This window comes from Sinohyriopsis cumingii, chromosome 6 (genome assembly GCF_028554795.1).
Source record: "Sinohyriopsis cumingii isolate HCF-2022 chromosome 6, ASM2855479v2, whole genome shotgun sequence".
NCBI lineage: Eukaryota > Metazoa > Mollusca > Bivalvia > Unionida > Unionidae > Sinohyriopsis > Sinohyriopsis cumingii.
Genome location: NC_142966.1, coordinates 38,867,544 through 38,889,820, shown reverse-complemented (window position 1 = coordinate 38,889,820; position 22,277 = coordinate 38,867,544). Strand labels below are relative to the sequence as shown.

At 36.9% G+C, this 22,277-nt stretch overlaps 1 protein-coding gene and 1 non-coding gene across 3 annotated transcripts in view; one reads left to right on the top strand and one right to left on the bottom strand.

Annotated features, from left to right (window-relative positions):
• The window catches only part of LOC149796743 (guanylate cyclase soluble subunit alpha-1-like), a 114,833-nt gene that overhangs the window by 38,157 nt on the left and 54,399 nt on the right, over positions 1-22,277 (top strand). The gene's annotated exons all lie outside the window — the stretch shown is intronic.
• Positions 6,194-6,270, bottom strand: Trnap-cgg (transfer RNA proline (anticodon CGG)). Its single transcript has one exon. It is a non-coding gene; the product is annotated as a tRNA-Pro (tRNA).

Below are 22,277 nucleotides of genomic sequence, written 5' to 3'. Positions count from 1 at the left end.
ACCCTCTTATATGCTTGACCTTCAGATCTTTTTAAATCATTCAGTGTAGAAAAGAAATGGTTTGTCCACTAAAATTGCATGAACGCATATTTCAGCTGGGTCTTTTGAAAGTACATGCCCCACTTTTATCTACACTATATTGGAATACGGAAATGTTGTTTGGAATAATTGCTCACGATATGAAAAGAATTGTGACTCGTGCAGCCGAACTAGTATCCATTGAGACTATATCTAGCATTCCCCTAACAGAGACCAAAATAGTATCCACTGAGACACAATATCGAGAAATCGCCTAATAGAGGCCAAACTAGTATCTATTGAGGCGCTATATCGAGCAATCCCCTAATAGAGACCAAACTAGTATCCATTGACACACTGTATCGAGCAACACCCTAATAGAGGCCAAACTAGTATCCATTGACACACTGTATCGAGCAACACCCTAATAGAGACCAAATTTGTATCCTTTGAGACACTATATCAAGAAATCGGATGGCAAATTTTAAAAAAAAGAAATTATTTACAAAATGACAGATTATTTAATTCTTCCAATAGTTAAACTCTGGTTCCAGCAGCTGATCGTGACGTTGCGTGATTTAACTCGTGTAACCTTACGTGACATCAATAACTTCCATACAATGCACGCAAGAACTGTATTTAGTGCAGTTCATGTATGCCCTTTTTATTAGAGAATGTAACACACGTCAATATGACACCGTGAACAACTTATATAAAATATATTAAGTAATCATGACGTACATGTTCCCAGACACTATCACTCGGGTATAGGAACATTTTTCACTCTCGAATAGGAACAAATTGTATTTCATTTAACCAGCACTTATTCCAAAACAAAATTCATTAACTCACCTCTTATGAAGATGAAGTTTTGTTAAAATCACGCAAACGTTTGTTTTTTATTTTCTGGTAAAAACTATAGCGAACAACATCTTGCGATGTTCCAAGCCTCCAGGTAACTGAACTCTTTATTTTGTTATATCGGTTTGTTTCGGTATCATATGCAGTTAGTATTCGTAATATTGACGTAAATTTTCAAAGGCAACAAGAGAGTCACCAGCACCATTTATCGAACGTTATATTCGGTCCACGTCTGTGATTAAAATAGCATGCTTATGCAAAACAGGTGGCCATCGAACCAGCGCTGATTCGTTCCACGAAGTAGCCGAATGAACTCTCTGTCTGTTAATTTTCATCTATTCCCCGTATTTTATATTTTTGTAATTGTCTTGCTTGAGAAGTATAAGGCAGACATCAATCTCCGAAACAAAACACTGAAATCTTACGAAGAAACAAAAATCAGACTTAGAAGTGTGGAAAGCATTCTTGCATAGTTGCAGTCGAGCTTTTTTGCTACTCGCAGCTACCAGAACGCAATTATCTCGGGGAATATAAATGGACTTAAACCTATAAGGCAAGACATTTCTAAGTTTTTCTATGGCATTATGAACAAGAGTCCCGTGTTTGAAGTCATTGTCTGAATGACGGTCCTGCAACCAATAATTACCTTTGACGACATGGTACTCACAATGTCTATCACTTTTCTTAGAAAAGGTAAAACGATTACAATTACCATTGTAGAATCGTAGAATGCAAAAAGTTTTCAATACAGCTGTAAAAAAAATACTTTGCTTCTGAAAAGTATAATATTGTTTTGGTTTCTAGAATTCAACCATCCGTGCGCATCCCAACCCACCTCAATCACAACCACCAAAATGGGCCTGGAAACTCCAAACTAATCAGTTCAACATGAGATATGTGTGGATTGCTGACACACACTGCCGATAGAATAAACGTCTTGCTAGTTATTGATCTTGCAACTATGTTCCTATATTATAACGATGTTACTGTTGTAGAATTTTCGTGGTTGACGAACTTAGCAATAGAAATTGTAAGAAGAATGGCCAATCATAGGAGTAAATAATTAGCTGCCGTCAGCATTGTAAAGTCTAAACTCTTTAGCTGCCGTCAGCATTGTAAAGTCTAAACTCTTTAGTTGCCATCAGCATTGTAAAGTCTAAACTCTCAATAATTATTTTTAATACTTCCTGCAATAAAATCTCAGCGTGAAAGCGGATGGTTCATTTTTCAGTATATTATCGGTCATTCAACCATTGGAAACATCTTTATCCTTTCAGCGAGAAATAAAGTTTTCAGAACATTTCTCTACAGCAATCTCAACGTGAAACTGGATGGCTCTTTTATCGATTCATTGAGCTATATTATAGATTGGTATTAGTACTACAGAGCATCTGAGACAGTGTAATTTGGACAGCAAGAACTACACGGGATCGAGAGAAGTATTACACTTGAAGAGCTCATTAGTTACGGTTTCTCAGGAACTTATATTGAATGTTATACCATACTTATCGAAACTGATTAGTGATCTATATGACCGACTGATATACGTGACCTACTGATGAAAATGACTGGACATATCAAACAACACTATATAGCCAGCATTGTGCTAACATACATACATACATACGACCGCTCCGGTGGCCTACTAATTTGAGCGTCCGCCTCGGATGCGGGAGGTCGTGGGTTCGATCCTTGGCTGGATCATAACAAAGACTTACAAAAATGGCACTAACAGCTGCCTCGCTTGGTGCTTATGCTACATGTCTGCGGCATAATGCCCCAGTGCTAGACTTCACTATAAACTGTCATCCTGCAGACATCGTAGTGATATGACTAAAACATTATTAAAGCTACGTCAACAATCCAAATCACACACACACATACATGCATACATACACACACACACACACACACACACACACACACACACACACACACACACACACACACACACACATATATATATATATATATATATATATATATATATATATATATATATATATATATATATATATACACACACACAATAGCATGGCTATTTAAAATGTTGGTATAAAGCAATTTGATAATATTGTTGGTTCCGCCCAAGACGCATTGACACACATGTATAAATATAGTTTCAACATTATGCTTTATTTCAACAGTTGTCTATCAGTTCTATATTCTCTATATCTTTGATACATTATTACTGATTAATCGTTAGCGACGTAATAAGATAACGATAAAATTTACTAAGAAACACTGTCTTCTAAATGAAATAAACATGATTCACAATTTTATTGAAGTCATCTCTGCTTCCCATTTGATCTCTCTCCCTCCGCCCTCTCTCTCTCTCTCTCTTAACCAATGAAGACCATAAGTGTGTCTAATATTTATTTAATCAATATAAATTAAAATAGAAGTTAAAAAAATAAAGAAGCAACTTATCAATTTGCAAGATTGCGATTACTGAATGACATTTTGTAGTGTACACACTGAACAGGACTGTGTAGAGTTCGTTCGTCCTGTCAATACACAGTTGCTTGCAGTCAATCTTAACTGCGTTGTAAATGCACGTATGTGTATTTGTATGTGAGGTCAATAAAATATATGTATAGTATGTGTATTTGTATGTGAGATCAATAAAATATATGTATAGTATGTGTATTTGTATGTGAGATCAATAAAATATATGTATAGTATGTGTATTTGTATGTGAGATCAATAAAATATATGTATAGTATGTGAGATCAATAAAATATATGTATAGTATGTGTATTTGTATGTGAGATCAATAAAATATATGTATAGTATGTGTATTTGTATGTGAGATCAATAAAATATATGTATAGTATGTGTATTTGTATGTGAGATCAATAAAATATATGTATAGTATGTGAGATCAATAAAATATATGTATAGTATGTGTATTTGTATGTGAGATCAATAAAATATATGTATAGTATGTGTATTTGTATGTGAGATCAATAAAATATATGTATAGTATGTGTATTTGTATGTGAGATCAATAAAATATATGTATAGTATGTGCGCTGAATCTTTGATATAACACTCGTGATTTATTAGATGATGAGTGATTGTTGTTGTCGGGGTTGTTATTGCAATCTTAAGTTGCACGTCACTATCAGGGTATATACTGTGCATATAAAAAGCAAGTTGTTATGTCACAAAAGACATCGCTTCTGTTTGATTTTTTAAATGTTTTCTCCCCGGACGGATGTATGATTTTAAATTCGTATCAGATTTATTGTATAATTTGAGCACTTCGGTATAGGGGTGGTGTTTATAATTAATTTTAAAGTATTGTTGAGGGAAGGAATAAATATTGAGACTATAATTGTGTGGATTCTCACAAGCTGATCTAGCTGTCTTGTAAAGGTTTAAACACCCAGCTGGTGGCTGATAAAATCAGTATATAATTTGCCAAAAGAGATGATGTAAGTTTTGCCAGTAATCAGGACAAGTGGACATGGAAGACGAAAGAAAGACGAGTTCTTACAAAATGGCAGATATATACATATATAATAATTGAAATGTGAACAGTATGTCCATACCATGCATACTATTTATAAAACTAATCACTAATAGACACTTTGGGTGGCATTAAACAATGGGTGGCAGTGTTATTGGCTTTATTTACGCCCTTAGAAATATATTCCAGCCTACACCAAACGGCAACTACTTTATGCGTAAAAATATAGCGTAAAAACACCAACGATCCTGTACAAACCTGTGGTATTTATTGAGGGTGATTTTAACCTTGATCTAAAATAATGTCTGACCCTACATTTGTTATTTACTTCATTCAGAGATAAGCAAGCACATTACCAATCAAAGAATAATAGTCACGTGAGTTGGGATAGAAAAAGTCAGTATGGACGTTCCACACTGGAAAAAACCCAACATGCAAGTGAATGCGACACAGAACTGTGTGTTTTTAGATATCATTGCACGCACAATCACAACACACTAAACAAGCATTTATTTATATTCATAAGTGCTTCTCCCGGCGTGTAATGTGGTCGTAATGACATACTTTTTATTTGGGCTCAGGCTAGTGTATCATACTCCTGTATTGCGTGCATTAATGGCATTAGTTGCATTTGTCATATTGTCGGGTTCTACACATACCCATTAGTAGTATGTAACAGTGACGCATTTTTTTTCTCTCTCCTAAATAAGTTACGGTTTTTATTTATTATGCATTTAGCAAAATAATAAGACCCAGCATTCAGATTCAGTGGCAATCTACATTGATGGAAAAAGGTATTTTTGGAGTGAATACTTCATTTTCACTATCTTTACAACTAGTCAGTCTTCCAGAGGAATATTCGGTGAAATCTCGTTGGAAAAATTAATTAGATAATAAAAATGTACCCTCTGGAATAATGTTCTACGGAGAGTAGTATTAGAGCAAAATATCGTAAAATCGTCGCACGTTGTGAAGCTCTTCAGTTTTGCACAGCGAAGGTAACCGGTATGTATTTCAGTCTAAAATTTCCCCCGAGATAAAACTCTACAAAATAGGAAACGTATCACACTGGCAATCAAACGTCTTTATTTATCAGTTATTTCTCCCTGTATCTGTAGCACTGTGTGCAGCCATTAAGTCATAAAGAATGTAAGCATCCATGACTTTTATAGACTAGTCTCTGTTTTTTAACCCGTCCCTTGAATGAACATCTTTGAAGTTGTTGGCAAGGAACTCGTACACAGCAGTGGTAATCGTTATTATTTATTAAGTGCAAGAGAGTTTACAATAAGTTATTGACGACGGGATTGATTCACGCGTCTATTGCAGCAATTCTATCATTCCTATTCTAATATCCAACGCTTTAAGAAATTATGAAAAGATTGTGATTGCGCTCATGCATATAAAAATATGCATTGATGCGCGCGTAATGTCGCGCAGTGTAATTTTTCTCTCTTTTCTACGACTGTTCAATTAAACGAAAAGATGTCAAATTTGAATCAAGATTGTTTGTAAATCCCGAAAACAGCCATAACGGTGGTTAGAACATAATAGTGCCGTTGATAGGAAAGAATAACTGATACAAATAAACAACAAGTATGTGTGTGATTTGGATTTTTAACGTAGCTTTAACAATTTTTCAGTCATATTGCTACGATGTCTGCAGTGTGCCAGTTTATAGTAATGTCTAGCACTGGGGCATCATGCCGCTGACATGCAGCATGATGTCCAACCCAGTCACATTATCCTGACACCAGGCCGACCAGTCTTGACGCTAACCACTTATTGCTAAGCGTCAAGCGAGGCAGCTGTTAGTACCATTTTTGTAATTCTTTGGTATGACTCAGCCGGGGATTGAACCCACGACCTCCCGCATCCGAGGCGGACGCCCTAACCACTAGGCCACCGGAGCAGTCAATAATAACTGAACAAGGAAACAAACATGGCACACGCTGCTTTGCTAGACGCTCATACTATCCGCTGATATATTCTGCTCAAAGTTTCAGTTGAATCGTTTATATTCGTGGAATAACATTTCATGGTTTGGGAGTGAATGGGTGATTTCGTGCGACCATTCTTTACCGGAAACATTGATACATAATCCGGCAAAGTAGTTTCATCGCGAATAGTTCTGCTTTTACAATATCTATATTACAAAATATGACTTTCCTGCACCCTTCGTCAACCGCTTCTCAACGTAACAGCATGACTTCCGCGCTAACTGTACGCCAACGTGAAAAACAAGCAAACGTTTGCATACAGTATTAGAGGCCTTATTTTCAGCATTTTCCCTTACATATGCTGACATTAAAGAAGGACCAAAAGAGGCCTTAATGACGTCAGCTTTCTAAATGTACACAGATAAAAGAGGTTCTCGAAATAGAGTTCTGATAAAAGTACAATATTCGTTGAACTTTTCGAAATTAAAAACGAGCCTTTTTAAAAATTATATCATGGATGTAATGCAATTTCAAAACGTAATGTATTATTTCTTAACCGTCGAGTGAATGTTATGTTATAATCAGATCTCTATTAAGAAAACCACGTGATGTATCCGTTACCATTATAAAATTTGTTTTAATATCAAGGCAACGTTTTTTATGTCTGCTGATATTGTGGAAGCTGTGGAGCATTATGCATTATCAACAGCCACCATTACTGCATCGCCCTTTTAGCGTTTTTCTTTAAATTTGAAATCGTGGTTAACATACATAGGCTCTCTCAGGCACTTGGTTTGTGATTTATTTCTGCGTTGTTTTGCTTTTTCTTCGTTACTATATATGAAGTATTGGCATCATATTTTATTATAATTTTGACGTCAGTATGATATTTAGGTATGAGATATTTTATTATAATTTTGATGTCAGTATGAAATTTAGGTATGAGATATTTTATTTACATTTTCTTGGCCTGTCCGACCTATGCAGTCTGTACAAATTGGTTGATACTTTGTTAAATTATCCGTCCAATGAATTCATTACCCATTAGTGGATTTTTTGTTAACCTATCCGACCAGTGAAGTTTTTACCCATTAGTTGATATTTTGTTAGCCTATCAGACCAATGAAGTCATTACCGATTAGTGGATTTTTTGTTAACCTATCCGACCAGTGAAGTTTTTACCCATTAGTTGATATTTTGTTAGCCTATCAGACCAATGAAGTCATTACCCATTAGTGGATTTTTTGTTAACCTATCCGACCAATTAAGCCTTTACCCATTAGTTGATATTTTGTATGATGCAAGTTCATCTTCTGGCATGAAGAACATGAGCGAGGCTTCGCTGCTGCTACTACGAATAATAATAATAATAATAATAATAATAATAATAATAATAAATACTAGCCGAAATTGACATCAGTAAGCTGTGGAAGGGATAATAAAAATTATAATCATGGTAGTAATAGTAGTAGTGGTGGTAGTAGTAGTATGAGTAATACATGTTATAAAAATTAATATTATTAGCAATAACAATGTATTTATACATCCTTAAATAATAAGAATTTGAATAAATACATAGTTGAAAAAAATAATGATTGAATTGTAAGAAAAATGGTGATGTTTGTACTACTCCAGGCCTACCAAGGATTATAAATTGAGATGCACTGAAGACATTTGTTTATTTAATCAGTCATGAGCCACAAGTGTCGAACGCCGTTTTATTTTTGTCCGATGTGCATAAGCACAGATTTGCTTTAATCTACACTGCATGAAATATTCCACCTTGAAATGTTGACGTAATCGTAGCTATCTTGACGGGAATTAAGCGGTACACTTTCTAATTATGTATTCTGAAGCCTTATCAGTAACTCTCGGCTTGCTTCGCATCAATATGCATTGTAGACCAACGGTCCTAGTATCAGTGATTACATTTATTACGTTATTTTCGTAATATTTTTATGTTTTTTTTGACACCCTTAATTCTTCATTCACCTAATATATTTTGTTAACCAATCAAACGTCGTTGGAGATTCACTCTAGGGGTGGTTTAGATAATTTTGTCTTTCAAGTTTCGCTCAGCTCCACCGATCAACAGTCTTAAGATAGCACGTGCGGGTTTTTTCAGAAATGTATTTTTGTTAGAGATTACACAATTAAGAGGATTAGAACACACATTCGTTTATTTTCATCCACTTTACGTTGCCAAAAGAAACAAGTCATCGCTACCTCTGAAAATGTCTACATGAGACAAATGTTACGAGTCTATACTCTTAAAATAAGTAACAGAAAAGAGTGATAGACAACAAGCTTTGTAAACTTTAACAAATAATTTATTTCCCTAGAATGCGAAGTGAAAATGAGAAAAAAAAAGAACTTACGGTATTGCGAATTAAATTCCCCAAATAATCCAAGAATTACAGACACAAGTCGTTGTAATTTTAAATCCTGAATAAAACTCAGTACAAGACCCGAAGAAATCGAAAAAACTGAAGGCGACGACGTGTTTGTTATAGCTTATAGAGTGTTGATGTATCAACAGTACCTTGTTGAATATTAGAAATATAATTCCAGGTTCGAATTCAGTATACATTCCAGTGAACGTCTTTATCCAAGAATTGATTAGAGCACTTTTGTATTTCCAGAGAAAATAATCACTTGAATTCAAAAATTTGAAGAAAAAGATTCAACCCAACTGGTCACAACATAATACAATTTTAAAGTGCTGGACGTTAAAGCACTTATGACTAAGTCCTCAAAATCACAAGATTAGATAATTCTCTACTTGACCTCATGTCACAATTTGTATGTTCTAAAAATACCCATTACCTAATGGAAAATAACCTTGTAGAATGATCCCGATGTGACAAAACAATAACCAGGATTATGTATAATTCACTTAGGAAACTCCAAAACGTTTACCCAAATAAACATTATATTAATTATATTAATAATGATTCTGATATTAAGCCCATACATAGAGAAAATAATTTAGCTGTGTATTAGTTGTTTACACAAAATGAAATTAAAAAAGTCAATCAGGTCAAGCAGAAATGATTTCAGTTTTGGACAAGGTTAAGTCCAGCATACAATTTTACATTATAATAGCATATAATGAATTATACAAAAAATTTAAACAGACAAACAAACAATTAAATTAAATATATATGAGATAAGGGATAAATCCAGCTCAGTAAGTTTTTCTCATCTACTTGTAACAGGTCCGTTACCCATATGTAGATGTGAAGGATTGTGTAAGACTAACGTAAAACTACGTATAATGCCTTTAACACAAGCTTCCAAATACAAATTACAAGGGATAGAAAGATTCCTTGTCTCCAAAAATAAAACATCTGAATGATTCTAAAGTAGGTCACTTTGACAAACTTTCTATATAAGATTTATTTAACGTCGGCATGATTTAAACCAAAAATTCAACATAAGCTCTAATGACTTATTTACCGACATTATGTAAAACCATTGAGTCATTACAAAAACACAATTTGCAAGACATACAATCACATCAGTATATATGTACATAGGATAAACACAGAGTACATAACTAGAAACAAGAAGACGCAAAGCATTTTAAAAAACAATGATTCAAAGTGAATTTAGTATCTGGATAAATTAAAGCTACAATTTAGGATAAACTAAAAAGAAAAAAATTCTTGGTAAAGCGTGCGGCGATGCAGCTTACGCCTTACTTAAAAGGAAAGGAACTAACCGGGACACTTGATAATACAAGGGCAGATAAACGAAAAACGTTAGCACAAACATTAACTGTCGTCATCATGGCTTTGGAGGATGGTATTTATAGTTACTACATTTAGTCTTTACCATTCCAGGAAGGAATCAAAGATCTAAATGAACTGAAATTTGATTGCTCTTTAAAGCGACGTGGTGGTTCATTTCAGGGAATGGTAGCTGTATATCTTATGTTGAAGTTTTAATTCTCGTGACATCTAAAATATTTTTATATCTAAAATTGTATTTTTTTGTTGTTTAAAATATATTAAATTATCTAAATATAAGGAAGCCCACTTATTCCGAATTTTGAAAGTCTCTAGGGACATAACCCCGAAGTCTGCGCACACTTAGGTTTAACATTTTTGCCGTAAGAGTTTATGGTAGCTTTTTGGGAAGCCATCATACACAAATCTCAGAGCGTGCTCTTGTATTTTTAAAACAAAAGTTTAGTAGTGTTTATGTTACTGCAGAAATGTCAGGGTTAGGGGAAAAAATGAAATTGGAGAGAGCAAATGCATGTAAACTTGTCAGTTTGTTAAGTATAATTAGCTTCTAACCGTTTCAAGATAATCAATGGTTGCCTTGAAGATTTTCTACAGAGGTTTTGTGAATGTAAATCGAACTGGATTGATAGTAAATGCCAGTTCAAAGCAGTTTAACAATCTCTTTACAGTTTATGACAGCACTGCTTATGTCTGGTATAGGCTTTATACTCAATGTCTTTTTACGTGCTGCTAGTGCTTGAAACTTTTCAGGGTTGGCTTGGATTTTGTTAGCAGTGAACCAGTCAGTTAGAATGTTCGACTTTGCTTGAAGTATGTTAATCTGAATGTCAGAACCTGGTTAAGTAAAGGACAACGTCTTATTGACGTCATTGTCATATAAAGAGCCACATCTAACGAAACAGAAGATATTACTGAGAAAAACATTAAAAAGTAATTATCCGAGGATCTACCACTGAGGAACCATTTTTGAATTTCCGTCCAACTATTCGAGACACACTGCAGCTTAATTTGCTGCTTCCGATTCGGCAGATAGCTCAGTAAGAGTCCTATCGGGTCATCTGATACACCGTAAGCAATTAACTTGCAGATACGACTATCATAAGGGAGACATCAGAACTGCAGCTACATAGTTGTTTTCATCAATAGCCTTCCTTTAGCCTTCAAGCAAACTAACAGATTGGATTGGCATCCGTGACCATTACCAAAAGCACCCAAAAATGTTTGCTAAAAATGTCCTAAACATAATTATAACTGGGTATCAAAAGATTTCTCAAACAGTTTGGATAAAGTAGGTAAAAATGCGTACCTGTCTATAGTTACTTTGATCGAAAGGATTGTTCTTTTGACAATCGAAATTACTTGAGCTTCTTTTAGACGATCAGAAAAAATGTTAGATTGCAGATTTTTGTTAATTAGATACGTAATATGGCCCACAAGGACTGGTGCCCCAGCTTTTAACAGGTTAACAGGAATTTGATCCCCTCTAGCGTTTGTTTTTGTTTTAAACGTCTTATTAGTTTATAAACTTCCTCGTGGTTACCATGCTTAAATTCATAACTTGCATCCGTGTTACTATTGTCCTTAATAGCCTTGATAATATAATGAATCAAAGGTCAAACATCCTTACCAATTTATAATGCCACATTGACATACAATTATTGAAGATTTAAAATATTTCTCTCTCATTGTTTACAATTTGTGTTCCTTCTTCAGCAAGAATGATCGTATCTTGACCATCCGAACATTTATTATAATAATATGGCTGAATAGGTGACCAGAAGTTTCTAAATTTAGTGCCCCCTGCACATCTTTCTCAAAAGTAAGTTCTCGGAGACTTATTATTTAATTTATTTAGCAAATTTATCAGCTTTATATAGATTTTTTTCATGCTTTGCATGATCTGTACCGAGTATACTTTGTAAACAACATGTTTATCACGTACATCTAGTTCTCTGTTCACAAAAGGTATAGTGTTTACGTGAATATGTTAACAGCGTTTATGTGAGTATGTTAAAAGTGTTTACGTGAGCATGTTAATTGTGTTTACGTGAGTATGTTAATAGTGTTTACGTGAGTATGTTAATAGTGCTTCATTGAGTATGTCAATAGTGGTGTTTACGTGAGTATGTTAATAGTGCTTCAATGAGTATGTTAATAGTGTTTACGTATGTTAATAGTGCTTATATGAGTATGTTAATAGTGTTTACATGAGTATATTAATAGTGTTTACATGAATATGTTAACAGTGTTTACGTGAGTATGTTAATAGTGCTTACGTGAGTATGTTAATAGTGTTTATGTATGTTAATAGTGCTTACGTGAGTATGTTAATAGTGTTTATGTATGTTAATAGTGTTTACGTGAATATGTATGTTTTATTGGAACATGTTTATCTATAACTTTTAACAAAACTTTTTCATACGTGAGTATGTTAATAGTGTTTATGTGAGTATGTTAATAGTGTTTACGTGAGTATGTATATTTTATTGGAACATGTTTATCTATAACTAGTCATTTCATCCTGCGTGCTGGGATATCTGAACGAATAAATGACATTCCACCACTATTGGCATTGCATCCCTCCTCTCATGTTTGTCACTGAAGGAAGAATTAAGTTTGCTTCGATATAACAAAGAAATCAACAGTTTCATCGACTAGCACTTCACGAACTTCTGTTAATTTGTGTCTTACACTATTTATGTTTATATTGGCAATGGTAGAATTCTTGGGGGATTTCTGGTGGAGGGGTGGGGATACTCATGAAAATATCATCCTTGGTTCAGACTGCATCCGCGGATATGGTATGCTACATCGTCTCTCTGTTCTTACATTATATATTTTGGTCACATTTCCGGTCTGTTGAAGTATAATTGTATCGACGCATACTTTACTGAATCATGGTCGCCAGAATTTAATCTAAACGTTTGTCCAACAGTATGACCTAATTTTTTATTTTTTATTTTGCACGGTCACTAGACTCTTTCATGTTTAAGGGTGGGGTAGGTAGCGGCTATGCAAATTGAAGGAGGGATCATGAATACAGACGACACAGGAAGTTGTCCAATTAAGTCCTTTTTTAGGTTTCAAGTTCCACAAATCTAACAATATAATTGAAAACATTAATTGTTTATATCTTGAATTATCTCTGACAGTTACTTTCTTCTAATGCAGTGAGTGTTGTTTCTCCTAAATTGAAGTCATATGTAATAGAATATATGGGAGTAGTAGTCATGTGCGTGTGTATATATATATATATATATATATATATATATATATATATATATATATATATATATATATATCACAGAGACTGTAATATTCATTGATTTTCATATTCATTGATTTGTCACAGATTTGATAATGTGAAGAGGGAAATGTCTGTTGTGTGTTACATCCCTCTGAGTAGTCTGTCGTGCGATCATGCATAGCCTGAAATGTTCCCCTGACGATTTTATTAACATAGCCTCACTCTATACCTATAGAGAATGCCTGACGGTTTTATTAACATAGCCTCACTCTATACCTATAGAGAATGCCTGACGGTTTTATTAACATAGCCTCACTCTATACCTATAAAGAATGCCTGACGGTTTTATTAACATAGCCTCACTCTATACCTATAAAGAATGCCTGACGGTTTTATTAACATAGCCTCACTCTATACCTATAGAGAATGCCTGACGGTTTTATTAACATAGCCTCACTCTATACCTATATAGAATGCCTGACGGTTTTATTAACATAGCCTCACTCTATACCTATAGATAATGGTGGTTGCATTTTGTCCCGAAGGCCTCTTAAGTCTCTATTCTAGCTTGATGTCAGTCCTGGTATATGTTTGTCTCCAACTCACCCTTTTTCAGTAGTATTAACAACAGATATCAGAATATGTAACTTAGACCTAATTAAACATCATGTCCATTTAGTGAGTGGCATTTGAAGAGTAAACAAACTGGGGGATATTGTTATTTACGCTGGTCGTTCATGTATCTATCATTCTTTCCTGTCATAATTGACTCTTTGTGTGATTTATAATTTCAAATATAAATTCGTTTAAAATATCATTTTATTTTAAATGGTAACTACCTTTACATTTTAGACCTTGAAAGGGTTATTTGTTCAACATCCCTGGTTATTGCCTGAAACATGTACTAAACCAGCATTATTTGATACATACCACATCCCAGACTTGAACTGTTTTGATAATCTTTTTGATTATCTTGTTCATAATATTTTGGATGGATGTATATTCAGATATGTTTTAATCAAATTAAACTTAAAGCACGAATTTTAACTGTTGCACAAGTGCTAAATTAAGGATACTTTGTTCTGAACTGTTCCACGACTGATACATTATAGATGCTTTTGCTATTTACATTTGATTTAATTTATTTCCCATTTAATTTAATTGTTTTTTTTTAATACGTTATTAATTGTTATATTCCATTACTTGCTACTGTAATGTAACTTTATTTGCTGGAATAGAGTTCAGTTCTGACTGATTTTATTTTTATTTTTGACGTAAACAACTTTATAGAGACATTGTATCTAATGCTGACCTAGTTCCTGACCTTGATTCAGAACCAGTAAGAGTTGAAGCAAACAACATTTGTTTATTCTTTCTCAGAGTAAGATTCATAAAGTGATATCGAGGCCATAATTGGAGTACATGACAAAAAACAGGTATCAATTAGTTTTAACCATAGGATTGACCCTCATCCGGGCATCTGTTTTGCGTTGTAGCTAGATTTATTATTGATGTTTTGAGAGATAATAGTTATTAGTGACTTAACACTTGAGAAGTTAAAGTGTTTTATGTTGTGACCAGTTTGGGGGCTAATTATTTTGTTTAATTGAATTTTTTGGGGATTACAAGTTTGTTTTCCCTGGAATTAAAATTGCTGTTAATTACTTCTTGGACAAGGACAGTTATCGAATTTTACATAGAATTCAAACACTGTAATATTATTTTCTGTGATTCAACAAAGAACAATTGACACATCAGTACGACGCTGACCACAGCATACGTCATCACCTTCCATTTTGGATTTCATCGGAATTCGAACTCAGTTTCATTAGGACATTTAATTACTAGGACTTCTTTTTTTAATTCTTGGATTATTTTTGGATTTGATTCGTAAAACCGTAAGTTTTCTTTTCTCATTTTTAAGAATGTTTTCTAGGGAAATAAATTATTTGTTAAACTGTACAAAGCTTGTTGTCTTCACTTTTTTCTTGTTACTTTTTTAAGAGCCTAAACACGTAAGTAGTAAATGGGGTCACCCTAGCCTCAAATGGAATTAGCATTACAGAGACCCCTGGGTCACTCTAGCCTCAATGGAAATTTAACATGGAGAAAAATCGTGGGTCACTCTAGGCTCAAGGGGAATTTAACATGGGAAAAAGTCTTGGGTCACTCTAGCCTCAAGGGGAATTGAACATGGGAAAAAAGTCTTGGGTCACTCTAGCCTCAAGGGGAATTGAACATGGGATTTTTTTTTTCTTTTAAAATTTTTTTTAAAAAGGGGTAGGCAATTGAAAGGCTATCTCTTTTCGAGAAATATGGCTGGCCCTGAAAAGGGCCTTTGGGTTTCTTCTTCTTCTTCTAACTCCTTAACTTCGTCCACCAAGTCCTCACTTTTTCCATTATTCCTTTCTTCTTCTTTTTCTCCTCTGGCATCCAGTCTGGATGGCCCAAGGCTCTAAACTTTTCCTGGACTTTGATCCAATTCTGATTTAGCCTATCAAAATCAGCCTGTTTCTTTTTGTTTTCCTGATCTTTTCTTTCTTTATACCATCTCTCTTTAATCTTCTTTACCTCTATCTCCATCACTTTTCTCATCAACTCCTCTCCTTTCCTAAGTCTTTCCTGACCTCTCTCCACATAAGAGCACTCTGTCCCATGTGACATTTTTTCAAGAAAACACCTGACTTTGCTTGCATTGTCAAGTGCTTCCTTTAGGCTTCCCACTCTGACATAGGTGGGATTTATCATACCTCTCAATCTCTTTTCCTCCTCTTCTATCATTCCTGCTATCAGTTCTTTTGCTATGTTTAGACATTTAGCGTAGTCCAGGTACTCTGCTATCTTCCATTCTTTTTCTAGTCTCTCCACTACATATATACCATCTATTATCCAGTTGTATATATGTACCAAATTGTTGAACAAGTCACTTGCAACCACCATCTTCGTTTTTTATTATTCCGTAGAATGGTTCTAATGACGAACGTGGTGGGTTCTTATAGTGAAAGCGCGGACGTGATGGAAAACATCCCCCTAAAAACGTAAAATTGATCTTACCTAGATCATGACCAAGCAACGCGCGGACGTGAAGGAAAACATCCCCCACTTTTCTCATTTCATATAATCAAACCCAAACTATACTCTCCACATACGCTAAGAAACAATAAACAAAATCCATAATCTACTATCCACACAATCGTACGTGAGCAGTTACAAACACAAACACACAAACACATACCCTCGCACTATGAAAAAAGAGTTAGTGTTTATAATCACACTACTCTACCTACACACATACACACACACACACACACACACACACACACACACATTGGCAAATTAATAGTTATTTCTTTTCTAGAGTATTGGGTAGCCCTTAAAAGGGCTGTTTTTTTTAAACTCCAGATGCACCTATCTAATGGTTGCACCTTCCTGGCCTGGCGCCACACAGGCATCTTCTTCCCCAGTCTCCTTTCACCTTTCTTCTGGGGAGCGCAGAGGGAGGATGATTCGCTTCAACACCCCAATCCTCTGTCTCGGGAATATTGTACGACATCCTCTCTTCTAGTTTCTTTTCCTCCTCTTCCCTCTGTCTTCTCTCCTCCTCTTCGTTCTTCATTCTTTCCTCTTCTACTATAGCCTCCGCGGCCAGTTCATTTAACAGGCGCCTGACATATTCCAGATGTATCTGGAGTTCAAGAAGTTTGCTTATTCTGCTATTCATTCTTGTGTTGATCAATCAACAAGGGTAGCTAGACTGCCCAGCGAGTTTCAATTTATAGTGAAAGCGCGGACGTGATGGAAAACATCCCCCTAAAAAACATAAAATTGATCTTACCTAGATCATAACCAAAAAAACAACAACGCGCGGACCTAAAAGAAACACTCACTCACTTTTTTATGCTACCCATCACTATTTAAAATTTTTTTTATAAATCACTTCAATAGACTCTCCACATACGCAAAGCAATCCAATCTAACTCCTAATCTACACCTCAAACACCAAAAAAAAAGACATCATTTTAATCTACTATCCACACCAACCTACTTAACCACTTACAAACACAAACACACAAACACATACCCTCACATTTTTTAAAAAAAGAGTTAGTGTTTATTTTCACACTACTCTACCTACACACATTGGCAAATCGATCGTTATTTCTTTTCTAGAGTATTGGGGTAGCCCTGAAAAGGGCTGTTTTTTTGTTTGCTATGGCATTCTTTTTTAGTTTCTAAGAATGCGATGTCCTCTGAGGATAGACTTTCTGGCGATAGGTCTGCTTCTTAGGAAAGAGAAGAAGAACTCTTTGGTGTCGATACGACAATCGACAAAGCCTCTGTCAGCTTCAGGTTGCTGCTGTTGCTGTTGTTGCTGCTGTTGCTGCTGTTGTTGCTGTCTCTGAAGTCTGTACTTCTCTGTCCATTCTTCTTTCTCCCTGTTCACTTCTTTCTGAAGAGCTCTTCTATCAGGTCTTCAGTGATTTTTAGCATTCTCACATTCTCTATTTCTTCTGGCTTCGGTATCAGACTGTGTCTGACCCTATGCAAATTCACGTAGGCTTCGTTGAGCTTAGCTAGTTTGGAGCACATCTTCGTAGGAGGATGAGTCGACAATGGATGGTTAGACTGGAAACAACCCGGTTCTTAAAGTCAAAGTGCGGACGTGAAGGAAAACATCCCCCACACGGTTTTTGAGTCGCAACGTTTAGTGAGTGTCATGAGAGGGATAGTAAAAAATGAAAGAGCATCAATCCAACATTCTTATAGCTAAACAAAAGACAAAGGCATTTTTTTCAAAACACAACATTTTTTATTCAAAAATCACTTAACACTAAACAACAACAACTCTAACATTTTTTAACAATAATCCAACACTAAAAGTTTCTCCACTAGGTAAAGAGGGATAACAGTCTTCCATGGTTTCTAGTAATCTAGGATGACTTCTCTCAAACTGTTGATTTCTATGGTATTATCGAATTCTGCATACAGGATGACGTTCACCGTTTCATCAGGGTCTCGGTCTTTAAACTGAATTTCCACACGAATCTGGCCGGATTTTATAGGGTGGAAATGTCCCTCGTCGCTGCCTTGGTCTGGAGTGAAATCAAAAGCCCACAAAGCGTAGCCTCCTGCATAATCCTCGTACGTAATACCGTGACTGGTATTGGTTCCTAACTGTCCGGTGGCTTTGTACAGGAACAAGTACGATCTCAAGTAATTCTTCTTGGTAAAGTCAGGTTCGAAAGGTCGGGTACACAAGGTCTTGCCATCGCGACTGACTTCGATTTTGGACACGCCAAAGTGTTGAAAGTAGAAAGGATTTTTTTCGGCAGCTCCGTTGAAGGCTGTATTCTCGACGATACCAATGATCAAACGTTTGGGTAACTGTCCTTGGAACAGATGATCTTCGATCATGGATCGCTGTCCCTTGGGAATGGTGAAGGTTTTCACTTCCACGCGTCGTATGGGATACTTGGCAGTCGTTCTGCTCAACGTCTGACTGATGTCGTTTCCCACTTTAGGTAACACTTCCACACGGCGTACGTAGAGTCTGGCTTCTTGGATTTTGGTTTTGTAACCGTCACTATCAGCCAATAAATGGAAAGCGGTACTGCTACGATTCAGTCTCAGGCGGACATCCACCCCGTTCAGCAAATACTTTTCTTGCAACCACATGTCCAAATGCAAACGATCCATCAGTTCTAAACTTGTGTCGGCTCCCGTGATTCTCTTTCTTCGTTCTAGAAATCCATCATTGTTGTCTTTCTTTTCATCAGTTTCCAATATTTCAAACCTGGTAGGTTCGTCAGCTTCCCATACCACACAGGCATTGAGATGAGTGTTCTTGGCATCTATTCCGTACGTCAAGAGATTTTCCAGGTAGGCACGATAAGGGTAAGTATCCATGCTGCTACTGACCAGTTTGTTATTCAAATACAAGTCCACTCCACTGAACAAGGAATGCATGAAATTGTTGACGGGAGCTACTGCTTCATAGTCTATAGGACCTCCAGTCTTATCTAGAATTTTGACTTTCAGGTACAAGTAACTGCTATTCAGAGCGATGTAATCTTCGGGCTGTCCTTTGATTTCAAACTCGATGGGAGCGGAATCGGTCAGTGGGGAGACGGGGTGAAATTCCACCCACTGGGATTCTTGCATCGTCATCATCGTGGGGGGCATGGCAAACAGATCCAGTTCCGTCTTGGAACAAGCGCAAGATTCTCGGTGCATCATTTTTTTGTCTCTTTTCTCAATAATCGAAAACGTCTAAGTCTCGAACGGTTCTTCTTTTCTTGGCCTTTCTCGGTTGAAGTCTGGTGAAAGGGTGTTTTCTTCGTCGTCTCTTTCTGCCTTGTCCTTGCTGAATGCCTGACTCGGTAGCGTGCAGGGCATTTATAGGTGTTTCTCGTTGGCCTAAAATGTCTTTACCCGTTTGCAGCAAGACATTTTTGCCCGCCCTCATGAAGGCTTCTTTAGGGTTTTGTTTGTCGATGATGACATTTTGGAGAAATTCTTTCCCTTGCGCCAGTGCCGCATCTTTCAAGGCGTGCAATCCGCATGTCACCATCGGTTTCAACACCGGGGCCACCGAACGAAAGGCCGATTTTAACATGTCTCCTAAACCGTGTCCTCGCTGTCGAGCAACCCCTCGGTACACTGGATACATGACTTACTTACGAGTCGTGAGAGAACCGTTTTCGAAAATGGAGTTTCACCGTGACTTTTCCTTTGGTGAATGGAATATTTTGTCCCAGATCTCCTTTTATAGCAATGTTGACCGTGTCCAAATAAGACTTACTGACAGGCAAATAGTGAGGATGTACAAATTCGCGGTGGACGTGGTAAGTGTTTCCACCTTCCTCGTCAGCGTCCGTGGCAGAATCTACTTTGAAAGGAATGACACGCAGTAACGGTACGGAGGTGTGTCCCACCACGTTATACTCCACCACATCGGAGTACACAAACATCAAATTCAGTCCTTGGTTCAGTTCTACCGGGGCACGAAATAACTTGCTAAAAGACTCGTTGTCATAAACGATGGGTAATTCGTTTTTCTTGAGCATGGTCTTTCTCATGTCCATGTTTCCGCCCAACATGTCAAACAATTCAGGACAAAATAAAATGGACAGGATTTTACTCCGTTCAAATTTCATCAAGAAGCGACGAGCTGTTTTGTGGTACTCCATGGTGACACTTTTGTTGACATGCTCCAAAGCTTTCAGAAACACGACATTAAACCTGGAGGTTATGGTGCTGACCAAATTTTGACCACTAAAATAATAGGCTGGAGTAATGAACAAGTGATAGGTGGTGTACTTTTGTGTACGGGTTTTCTTGTCATATTTGACATTGCTATCCATCCACTGTTGCATTTGCTCGTCATGAACTTCCACATCAAAAAAATTTTGATTGGGAAGGACATTGAGGACTTGGGTCGGGTGAATGATTTCTACTAAAGCCACTTCCCAATGGGCTTCGTGATCTAACTGGATGGCTTGAGGTAATTTGGCCGTGTAACAGCACAACGTGTTCTTGGGAAACACCTCCATGGAACTGTCACTGGGTAAAGTTAAGTAAAACTGGTTTTGGTGACTCATAATTCCAGAGTTCTGTGGCTGTCCGAGGGGTTAGTGGACGTCAGATGCGTGTCTCCGCCCAAAATGGGGTTCTGGTTGTGGTTGGAGTGGTGACTGGCACTGGCACTGGACACAAGGTTCCCGTGGTTCCCGTTCGAGGTGAATTTCAGGGAGGGATTAGGAAGCAGGTAACCGATGCAACTGCTCAATAAAATGGTCCACAATTGTTTGTCTCCTTGTTGCAAACTCAAATTGGCGATGGCTGCCCCGATGACACAATACACCACGAAGATTTGGCAGAAAAAGACGATTTGCGTTTTAGGCACACGTTCTCCACACCACACCCACAAGGGTTGTTTTTGTAAATCTTGCACAGAAGAACTGGGTGAAGGAGGAGTGGTCGACGTAGCTGCGTCTGTGTGAAAAGGCATGATGGTCACTTCTTTTTATAGTCGATGACTTGCGAAGCGTCGATCCAAGAATCAAAACTGGGCGGATATCCTTTCCAACGTACTTTGACTTCTTTGACACGTCGTTTGCCCACTTTACGGGTTCTGCGTTCGAGAATGCTTTCGATGTCGTACACGTCGTCTTCTTTTTTGGTGACACGTTGTAACTCGGGCAAATAAAACGTTCCTTTGAGCACTTCTCCGTTCATGTCTTCCAATTTATAGACGGCAGGATGACGGCCATGCACTCGTCCAGTGACGCGAAACAGTTCGGTCGTCCAGTTAGGTAAGTAACCTTTGTCAAAAGTGCGTTTGGTTTTGCCAATGCGCACCCAATCTCCTACGGCCAACTCTCCACTTTTCTTGAGGACAGCCCTCGTCGGGGACGTACCAAACAGACGCTCGAACACCAGCACTTCGTTGTCGGGAGTCACGTCTTCCGGGGCACGTCCGATGCTTCGATGGTAAGATTGGTTGTACGTTTGCACCAGGTGCGGTAAGATGTCGATGTACTTCAGAGTGTGGTGATGCGTAAAATATTTCCACATGCGTTCTTTCAAAGTGCGTTGAAAACGTTCCACGATGCTGGCTTTGGTTTCGGGATTCTCGGTGGTAAAAAAATGAATGGCACGTTTCTTTAATTCTTTTTGGAAAGCTTGGTTCAGAAATTCGGTGCCTTTGTCCGTTTGCCATCGAAGAGGGTGACGACCGCTTTGTTTCAACACTCGTTGCAGGGCTCGCACTAACTCGCTGCTGGATTTGGAAGTCAAGGGTACGACCCAAGCAAATTTGGAAAAGACGTCGATGACACAAAACAAATATTTGTAGCCACGATTGTAGCTGGCCAAATGAGAGACATTGGCTAAATCGGCTTGCCATTGATGATCGATGCCTTCCACTCGGGTGCGACTTCTGGCAAATTTGCGTCGAATTGGTTTGTGTAAAGTGTAGGTAG